The following is an 11,132-nucleotide window of genomic DNA, read 5'->3' on the forward strand; positions in this document are numbered from 1 at the left end:
TGAACGGAATTATGATGTCGGCAACTGAAAATTATTCGCTGTCCGGTTGCCCATGGGTGAGTGGCGTCACTGGTTAGATGTTTCGGGGGTACCTTTCATGGTCTGGACAGATCATAAGAACCTAGAGTATATAGTGACAAACTCTAGGCAGGCCCGCTGGGCATTAATTTGGCCTGGGCTCTAAAAAAAAAAATCAAGCCCGACTCTCTTTCTCAATGTTTTGAAGTCGAGACCTCCACAGTCTCACCGGATCCCATTCTACCCTCCACTCGCATGATGAGAATGGTAGTCTTGGATTCAAGTCCACCTTAGTCGAGTCAGAGTCTTTAATCAATCGAGTCAGAGTTGAGTCAGAGTCCAAAAGGGAACGAGTCAGACTGAAGACAGAGTCCATAACAGGCCGAGACGAGTCCAACTGAATCTGTGCATGAATTTGAATTCAAATTGTAACCGTAAACTCAACATCAACATTTTAAGCTTATTTAAACTTCACAACTAAGAAAAACAAAAAATGTAACAAAAACACCTCTGTTGCATTTCATATAACACTTTATGATTAGTATCCTGCTGAACAGACTTCAAAGTGGTTTCAGAATTAAAGGATATGCTTTAGGTGTATGAAGACAAAACTGTCCTTCAACACAATTCTTGTTGCGTTCTGTTGACATTTCAATTATTTGTTGCTTTTTCCCTCCACTCAAACATAGACTAAAGAAAGTGAAAGCTGCATTAGTCACTACAACCAAGATTATTATGAGTCGAATTTAGTTTTTATTTCTATTAAATTTAACTTTGTTTTATATAAAATGATCCCTAATGAAATAGTCTATACTGAGATTTCTTTCTGAATCTTGTTTCTCTGCTGACTGATTTGGGAAAATACAGTACATTCAAATGAGTCAACACAGTTGTAATTAGCACTCACTGAGACGTTATGTCTCACAATTTGACAGCAAATGCTACATAAAAAAAAAAAAAAGGGAAAGCCCACTGATAATATTAGGGCCATGTCTGTGTACATTTGTACAACCCTAACTTATAAATATATATATATATATATACAGTGGGTACGGAAAGTATTCAGACCCCCTTAAATTTTTCACTCTTTGTTATATTGCAGCCATTTGCTAAAATCATTTAAAGGTGGGGTATGTGATTTGCAAAACGGCCGGCAGATTTTGAAAATACACAACTCATAAGGACCTACCTTCTCTCCTCCAACGCTGGCCCTGACTCCACCCATTCGAAAAACATGGACGCGCAATCATGCACGAGCGAAAACTCTCGCACGATGCGCGAGAGCGAGCCAGGCTAGCATAGGTTGGAGTTTCTGCATGACGTCACCATTTACCTGCTAAGACCGTCAACATGGCACAACATTCAGCGGTAAGTTGCACCAGATATTATTAACATTCAACAGTCACATAAATCATTAGTATTGTTAGAAAATTGATGTTTTTGAAATGTAAATATATATTGTATAAATATATATAAAACATATAAAATATATTGGACGTCCTGGTTGTCACCGAAGTTTATGGCTAAATATAGGGCTGACCGATATAACGTTATCAGATGAGATTGTTATGCGATCTCGTCAGTAAAGCACATAACATAAAGTGCATTCATTGATTAGTAAATCGCCATCAGCTGCTTTCAGATGGAGCGGCGATACTACACAGAGCCGTAGTTCACTAACAAGCTGGGCCGTGATAATGAAGGGTAAATTGCCCAGCTTGTCAGTGATGAACTACAGCTCTGTGTAGTAAATGCCGCTCCATCTGAAAGCAGCTGATGACTAACGGACACGTGCGCCAGGGTGGTGGGGGGAGGGGGGGCATGGTACGACCGTTTGATTGACACATTTTCTGTTCAATGATTCTAGATGGTCTTGAAAATGATCGGCTGGAGTTTTTCGAGTCCTGCCCGTTCCACAGATGATTAAATTGCTTAATTTTCATTTCAGTGCTTCTAATTTACAGCCAGTAAGTGGGTTAGGAATAGGATTTCAAGTTATTTTGAAAAAATGGTCAAAAAAGAAAATCACATACCCCACCTTTAAGTTCATTTTTTTTCCTCATTATTGTACACACAGCACCCCATATTGACAGAAAAACACAGAATTGTTGACATTTTTGCACATTTATTAAAAAAGAACAACTGAACTATCACATGGTCCTAAGTATTCAGACCCTTTGTTCAGTATTTAGTAGAAGCACCCTTTTGACAGCCATTAGTCTTTTTGGGAAAGATGCAACAAGTTTTCCACATCTGGATTTGGGTATCCTCTGCCATTCCTCCTTGCAGATCCTCTTCAGTTCTGTCAGGTTGGATGGTAAACGTTAGTGGACAGCCATTTTCAGGTCTCTCCAGAGATGCTCAATTGGGTTTAAGTCAGGGCTCTGGCTGGGCCATTCAAGAACAGTCACGGAGTTGCTGTGAAGCCACTCCTTCGTTATTTTAGCGGTGTGCTTGGGGTCATTGTCTTGTTGGAAGGTGAACCTTCGGCCCAGTCTGAGGTCCAGAGCACTCTGGAGAAGGTTTTCGTCCAGGATATCCCTGTACTTGGCCGCATTCATCTTTCCCTCGATTGCAACCAGTCGTCCTGTCCCTGCAGCTGAAAAACACCACCACAGCATGATGCTGCCACCACCATGCTTCACTGTTGAGACTGTATTGGACAGGTGATGAGCAGTGCCTGGTTTTCTCCACACATACCGCTTAGAATTAAGGCCAAAAGTTCTATCTTGGTCTCATCAGACCAGAGAATCTTATTTATCACCATCTTGGAGTCCTTCAGGTGTTTTTTAGCAAAGTCCATGCGGGCTTTCATGTGTCTTGCACTGAGGAGAGGCTTCCGTCGGGCCACTCTGCCATAAAGCCCCGACTGGTGGATGGCTGCAGTGATGGTTGACTTACTACAACTTTCTCCCATCTCCCGACTGCATCTCTGGAGCTCAGCCACAGTGATCTTTGGGTTCTTCTTTACCTCTCTCACCAAGGCTCTTCTCCCCGATAGCTCAGTTTGGGCGGACCGGCCAGCTCTAGGAAGGGTTCTGGTCGTCCCAAACGTCTTCCATTTAAGGATTATGGAGGCCACTGTGCTCTTATGAACCTTAAGGGCAGCAGACATTTTTTTTGTAACCTTGGCCAGATCTATGCCTTGCCACAACTCTGTCTCTGATCTCTTCAGGCAGTTCCTTTGACCTCATGATTCTCATCTGCTCTGACATGCACTGTGAGCTGTAATGTCTTATATAGACAGGTGTGTGGCTTTCCTAATCAAGTCCAGTCAGTATAATCAAACACAGCTGGACTCAATTGAAGGTGTAGAACCATCTCAAGGATGATCAGAAGAAATGGACAGCCCCTGAGTTAAATATATGAGTGTCACAGCAAAGGGTCTGAATACTTAGGACCATGTGATATTTCAGTTTTTCTTTTTAATAAATGTGCAAAAATGTCAACAATTCTGTGTTTTTCTGTCAATATGGGGTGCTGTGTGTACAATAATGAGGAAAAAAAATGAACTTAAATGATTTTAGCAAATGGCTGCAATATAACAAAGAGTGAAAAATTTAAGGGGGTCTGAATACTTTCCGTACACACTGTATATATTCCCCCCGACTATTTAAAAAGTTACAATTAATTAATCAAGCTATTATGGACCATTTCAAGCTGACAACACTGCCTGGACCACAAGAGACTTCAGAAGCCTACATGTGTAGATACAGTATGCCAAACAAGACTTAATTTCCGATATTAATACCATTTTTATGTATTTATGTATATGTATTGCCTCAATGAAGTTTTTGAAATTTTAAGATTTTATCTACAATGAAACAGCAATGTGATCACCGTCTTGGCTGCACAAGCACCACATGCAATTTTACCAGTTGTGAGGTCCTGTGTTATGTGAAATTTAAAAAATTTAAAAACTGCCTTATTTAGTTTCTATTACATTGGACACATAACCGTATTTATGTTTTCGTCGTGCCAGCCAACTCGGTGGTCGATGTTATACAGTATTCTCTATAGTAACACTCAAGCGTTTGTTGACTGATGAGTGTGCCTGTGAATGTGCGTGTGTGTGTTTGCTTAAACACAGTGAAACAACTCTGGCTATGTCTATGACTTCAAGGGCTAATTAGGGCTGGGACGACGCGTCGACGTAATCGATGACGTTGACGCAAAAAATACGTCGACGCAAAATATGCGCGTCGATTCGTCAGACCAAAACAAAGATGGCGGAGCCGGAGAGTAGAAGCAAAACGAGTGGCTCCTCAGACTACCAGAAGTGCAAGGCGGCACGCACTCGTTCATCTAAAGTGTGGGAATTCTTTAATTTAAAAGGAAAAAATTATGTGATATGTCGTCTTTGCAAAATGGAGATGGCTTTCCATTCTAGCACCATGGCAATGCACCAGCACTAGGGCTGGGATGACGTCGACGCAAAAAATACGTTGACGCAAAATATGGCGTCGAATTGTCAGACCCAAAACAAAGATGGCGGCGCCGGCGCCAACACGAGTGGCTCCTCAGACTATCAGAAGTGCAAGGCGGCATGCACTCGTTCCTCTAAAGTATGGGAATTATTTAATTTAAAAGGAAAAAATTCCGTGATATGTCATCTTTGCAAAATGGAGATGGCCTTCCATTCTAGCGCCACCGGGAGCAGCCGCGAGATGACAGAGCAGCGTAAGTTTTTTTTCAACTCCCCACTTTGCACTCGATGTTGGAGTAAGCTATAATACGTTGTCGACACCTAAAGTTTTCGCTTATAGCTATTAATAATGCGCTTATAGCTATGAATGTCGTGAAAAATACATAGAGGACACTGACAACGCGCTGACAGACAGGACCAAGCAGGTAACATTTAATAAAGTCTCAACTTTTCAAATTTGGTCATTCAAAGAAAATTAAACCATAAATAGGCCTACTATTTTGTGGCTCTTTAATGTGTCGTGACAGATTGCCTCAGTTAAAGCTGCTCGTGAACCGATCATCTTTTCCTTGGTTAATTTATAGCATCAAATAGGCTAAACATGAATGTAGCCTACATCAGAAGGACTGTTGTTTTAACCGCGGAAAGACGTCAGACAGTAGCCTATACAATCCATTATTCAAATTCAAATCCACCGACGTTAATCTTCTCTCTCCTGACTACTTTGTCGGACAAAAATGGCATATTATGATTGATTAGATCGCCAGTCAATCAAACTCCCGGCAAATGTTTTTTTTTTTTTTTTACATTTTATACACCCCTACCCCCGATGAAACAGGTATTACCGGTGTTGTCACAAGTCGATTAATCGAAATCGAATCGGACTGAAAAAATGAATCATTAGATTAATCGATGCATCGAAAAAATAATCGCTAGATTAATCGTTTAAAAAATAATCGTTTATCCCAGCCCTAGGGCTAATATATCTGCATGCAGTCAGATTTGTTTTGTTATTTATTTTTTTCATTGCATCACAAATATCATGGACTCGGCTGGTCTCTTGAGTCCCAACGGCTTGAGAGTCCAAGTAAAAACGCATCAGAGTTCGTGACAACTCCAAGTCGATTCAAATTGGACTCATGACTCAGACTCGAGTCAGAGTCCAAACTAGAGTACCCCAACTCTAGCTAGCCAAGTCCACTGGACATCTCTCTCATCACCAAACTTCTATGGAGGATTCTTCCAAGCTCCTCCTGACTTCCACAAGCACAAACTCCACTGACGAACACACAACTCTCTACTCTGTGTGGTGACGCATTACTGATTTTATAAATCAATATTTGTGGAACTGTTACCTCTGCTCCTGTATCACTCTGTCCAGCACCTGTACGTTACAGAAAGGTCCCCTGTACAATTAACAGCATTAGCTTTTATATGTAAGCAAAAGGGACATTATAACAAACACATGAATCGATATTGAATTAAAATCTTGTGAATTGGAATCAAATTGTATCTGTATATATCAATACTCAGCCCTTATATTCATACACAAAAATTATTCTAAATGATAATAAAAGCAGAAGTTACAACAGTCAGATGGAACATCTATTTCTGAAGCTGCGTATGGACAGACTGACATACACATGGCAAAGTTACTTTATGAATCGCATCAAAATTCAGTCTACTACTGCACCATTTTTTATGACTGTAGCAATGTTCTTTATATTCAAATTATTTAGTCAAGTTTGTGGAAACCTTTGTTAGAAAACTTATATCAGAAATAACCTATAAGGATTTTTAAGTATTTTAAGGCATAAATACAATAATTTGTCAGAATTCTTTTGTTGTGTTCAGACTCAGAGTAAAAACTACTCGACTGAAGTTTGAAACTTTTATTATAAAAAACTTAAAAAACACAGGTTAATGAAAATTTTCTCAATTGGCTTATTGAGGACATGAACAGAGCACACTTTTTTTATTTAAATAGTTATTAATATTTTTTGCATAAATTGCCCCATTCAGGTTAATGGGTCAATTTACATTAGAGTGTATTAACACAAATGTTTCACAATTTGTTTTACATTTTAGTTTTAAATTGTTTTGTATAATTTGTGAATTTGCTTTAGCTTGTACTACATCTGTATGCTTATAGGAGCATAAGATAAAGAAATACACAATAAGCATTTTCTGTTATATACTGTATCTATACGCTTGTATAATTTTAAAGGAGTATAAGATCAAGTAATATACAATAAGTATTTTATGCTATATATAACACCATTTCTATATGCTTAAGGTCATTAAGAGTGCTTTAACACTAGCACTTTTGGTGTGCACCAGAGTTGGAATGATGAAAGTTTGGTTCATTGGGTGGTGTGAATGCTGTTTTCTGAACATTGTAATTACGAGCACACGAATGACCCTGCGAAGTCGTATTAACGAGTGGAAAACTCAGAATTCTGTATGATACCATGAATGACAATGAAAAGCAATAATTTTGCAAAATTATTTCAACTTTTTAAATTTATTTCAATAATATGAATTTGTTATAAATAACAATCAACTAATGGCTCGCCTTTTGTGGTTTGTTTTAAGTAAATTAAATGATATGTTAGATACCATGCATTCATAAATCATATGTCGTTTATGTGGTGATGCAGGTTTATTCACTAATAATTATTCACTGGTACAATAGAAAAAAAGCTTTTGCCATTGTTCATTGCATAATTGTTTAAGTTTGGCTTCTTCTGTATGTTGTTTCCCACATGAATGCGTGACATGTCGTGGTAACGAATGCCGACTTGGAGTTACGAGCTTCCTAGGTGCACTGGAAGGCAGAAAATGATACGCCATCCAAATCAAGCAAATACAAGCAGGACTCACTCTGGCTGTGTCACGTTTGGAAGGCAGCATGCTAGGTAGGACGCGTCATTTGAAGCATGCAGTATACTGAGTGTTCTCCTTTAAACAAGTCTCATTTAAACGAGACGGCCTTCGTAGGACAAACGGAAACATTGGTTGCCATTACAGCACTCCACTTTTAACCAGCGCGAACACTGAGTGAGAAGAAAACAAAGTCCACTTAGAAGGGAATGTATGAGGTACGTTTTAGGGGAGTTATAATGATGTAAAGAGAAAAGAAAATAGATTTTACATGTGTACTTTTAGTCCAATACTTTAATTATATATTAATATAATTATACATATTATATACTCTGCGCCCATCTACTTAGGTAATTCAACTTGAGAATTAACATTACTTGCGTTTGAACATCATATTTAAGGGCAAATTGCCATAACTGTTTTGGACATTTCCGTTGAAGCAATGAATTGTGGATTGTGAGTTCCCATGAAGGATACACCTCATGCATCCTCCGAATTCCCATGAAAGAAGGTCTCATTCGAAGGCTGCATTTGAAGTGTTCTACTCGCTTTTCTGAAACGAGGCAGCTTCGATGACATATGCAGCAAACAAATGCGAACTCCGGAGGACGCATCTTTCCAAACGAGACACAGTCATTGTTGTTGTTGTTGTTTTTCTGGCAAACTACTCTCACTGCTCTTTCTGTTGATTCATAATGTATTTTCCCTTGACTGCCCCCTGTTGTTTCATAGAATAGTGCAATGGCGAGCACATTATGTATAAACACCTCTCGCACTCTAATGAAATATCGTTGCAAAATGCAGCAATTTAGCCCTGTATATTATTAAAATTGTCAAGTATTTACAAATTAAGGTAGTACTCTAATTTTCAGTACTCGCCTTTTCATTCTCGCCAATTTGAATAGAAAATCATTGTACAACCGCTTCTGTAATTCTATATAAAAAAAAAAAATGTAACGTAAATAGGGCATGTAACGCAAGTACTCCAAAAGTACAGAAAACCTTGAAATAATAATAATAATCCTTAGAAGAGCAATAGGGCCTCTGCATTTCAGTGCTTGGGCCCTAAAAAGAAGATGGCCTATGGAAATCAAATCAGCATCTACAACTACAAACTACAAATAGATCTAGCTATGACTACAAACGCTCAAAGGTTCTGTCTCACCTCAAAAAACCACAACTCATCCTTTATCTAAGCATCATGCATTTCCATCAACACTATATAAAAGTAATCTTGAAATAATGACTCCCCAGAAATAATAAGGCAATCCGTTAAAAAGCCAATGGAAAAATTCCACTATCTTGTGTCCATAGGGCATGCATGGAATTGTATGCCTCTGTGCTGTTTCACCATTCTCTTAGCATGTGATTCTCTAAACAGCTGTGGGAATAAGAGCTTAGTATCTCAAAAGAATGAAGAAAATACACAGGAGCATTCAGTGAACACACAGAATGACATGGACATACCACTACACCCACACACAATGTGCTCTCCACAGACAAATACCTGATCTTCTCTGCAAAGTTCAAGGAATTGTTATTTCTACGAGCCAGTGGTTGTTCCACTGAAAAAAAGTAAATTGTAAATCAAGCATTGTAAAAGCCCCTTCTTCAAAGCAGTTGTTCTCTTTGTTTGAAAGAAGTCTACGGTTCATTAAAAAATATTGTACAATGGGCTCAGTGCAAAGAGCGGATTATGGATTAAGCTGCACCATGTGACTCTCTGTATCAAGCATCACCAATGCAGAAGCACTTTGAGATATTGGCACAATAAGACACAAATTAGATCAAAAATTAAGATTTAAGCCACGTAAAAAGGGAAAACATTGAATATAAAAATGACACTTTCTTCTTTTCAAATGGTCTGTACAGGACACAAGTAGTCTTTGTTTCACTGGTAATTCCACACATGCTTAATAATGCAGCATCCTAGAGCTGGAACTATCAAGATGCAGATACTCTTTCATTGGTCTCTGTGTGTCCTGCTCATTTTTTCCATTCTTCCTTACAACTACATACAGCCATGAGCCATCTCAACAGCATCATCAGGTATCAGTGCAGTGGACCAATGCAGGGTCTTTCATAAAACATGTCCTATAACATGCACCATTATCTAAAATGAACTCTGAGCAACGTAATAGTGCCCAACAGACTGAGAACTAAAGCAGTCAGAACAATATAGCAGTATAAAACAGAACAGTATTTACTGCCACACGGACCGAGTGGAATCGTAGAGCAGCTGTGAGACAAACAACACAACACAGTTATATTCAATACAACAGAGATTATATTCGCAGAGTATTAGCTGCTTAGCTTACCGGTGAGCGATTCAAGTTTCTGAAGTGTGATCTTTCGACTTGTTCTACACTAAATAGCATTGCATAAATGACTTACGCCGTTTGAGAACACGCATGTTATCATTGGACTATGTAAACACGGTCACTGGCTTATTAACTTATTAACGAGAGGACGTTATTATAGCTGTCAACCCTTGTTTATTTGTCAACAAGTAGCAAAGCAAAGTGTCTTTAATATTCTATTCTAGACGGCGGGTGCTGTTATAAATTAAAATTCACAGCTTAAAGAGGAAAGAAAGGTATAGGCGTAGTTAACGCAGTTTATGATCAGTTAAAGCGCTAATGCTAATGATATTCGACAGGTTATTACGTCACAGACATTAACCACTCAATAACACATCCAAAACCCTGAGAGAAAACTTTTCTGTCGAAAAGACAACAGCTCAGACGTTTCAAACTGATTAATCTGAGAAAATAAAGTTATAGCAACGAGTTTTGTAAGCGCATTGTAACTTACAGGGTTTAAACGGATGAAATTGCACTCCTTTCGCCTCTGGATCCTCTGCGTCGCGCGCATCAGCTGACCTGAACTAGGCAGCGCGAGCATGACGGCATGGTCACATGATCGATGCTACCTGTGTTGGGTGGTTCTAAGGGCGTGTCCCTTCATCTATTAATAAGTTAATTCTATGGTTTGCTATTACATCGACTAATAGCCTACTTTATTTTATTATTATGCAATGTGTTGCTATAATAATAACAACACTTTATTTAATTTAAGGTAGGCTAATATAAAGTAAAAAATAAATAAATAAAACACATTTTCTAAATAAATGTAAACAAAGAGTAGTGTACAGAAAGGTTACTCTGTTGATTTCACCAAGCCACATAAATAGCCTATCTATTTTCTGTCTTGTGAAATGCCAAATTTCCTCATTCTTTCATGGTATGAGTGGTTTGCTTCATGCATGTTTGTGGTTGCCATGGTACATGACCACTTCCTTCACTTCTATATCTGCATTTGAATGGGCTTTTGAGCCATATTTGTGCCTTTGGTGACTTGTGTTTGTGCAGCAGTTAAATCTACAATGATTATTTGGAGCCATTGCAGAAAATTTGAGCTTATTAGCACACCTTTTCACCGTTTTCAAAATGTGTAAATTTTTTATTGTGTTCTGTAAATATATATATATATATATATAAAAATTATAACAGATACTGAACTTTTACTGTAGTTTTCAGTCAATTACAATGTTAATGTTCTTAAACTTTTATGTCACTTAAAGGGATAGTTCATCACCCAAAAATGGAAATGCTCTTATCATTTACTCACCCTCATGCCATCTCAAATGTGTGTGATTTTTTTTTCTTTTGCTGAACACAAATGAAGATGTTAAGAAGAATATCTCAGCTCTGTAGGGTCATACAATGCAGGTGAATAGTGACCAAAACTTTGATGCTCCAAATAGCACATAAAGGCAGCATAAAGGTAATCCAAACGACTCCTG

The 11,132-nt window shown here is 38.3% G+C and overlaps 1 protein-coding gene across 4 annotated transcripts in view; it reads right to left on the reverse strand.

Moving 5' to 3' along the window:
• The window catches only part of LOC127648462 (V-type proton ATPase 116 kDa subunit a 1-like), a 52,618-nt gene extending 42,373 nt beyond the window's left edge, over nucleotides 1–10,245 (reverse strand). For all 4 annotated transcript variants that reach the window (XM_052133146.1, XM_052133145.1, XM_052133144.1 and 1 more), the window contains exon 1: nucleotides 10,142–10,245. The gene's annotated coding sequence lies outside the window, so the exon portion shown is untranslated. The remainder of the gene's footprint in view (nucleotides 1–10,141) is intronic.
• Between the last annotated feature and the right edge of the window lie 887 nt (nucleotides 10,246–11,132).

This window comes from Xyrauchen texanus, chromosome 8 (assembly GCF_025860055.1).
Source record: "Xyrauchen texanus isolate HMW12.3.18 chromosome 8, RBS_HiC_50CHRs, whole genome shotgun sequence".
Lineage (NCBI taxonomy): Eukaryota > Metazoa > Chordata > Actinopteri > Cypriniformes > Catostomidae > Xyrauchen > Xyrauchen texanus.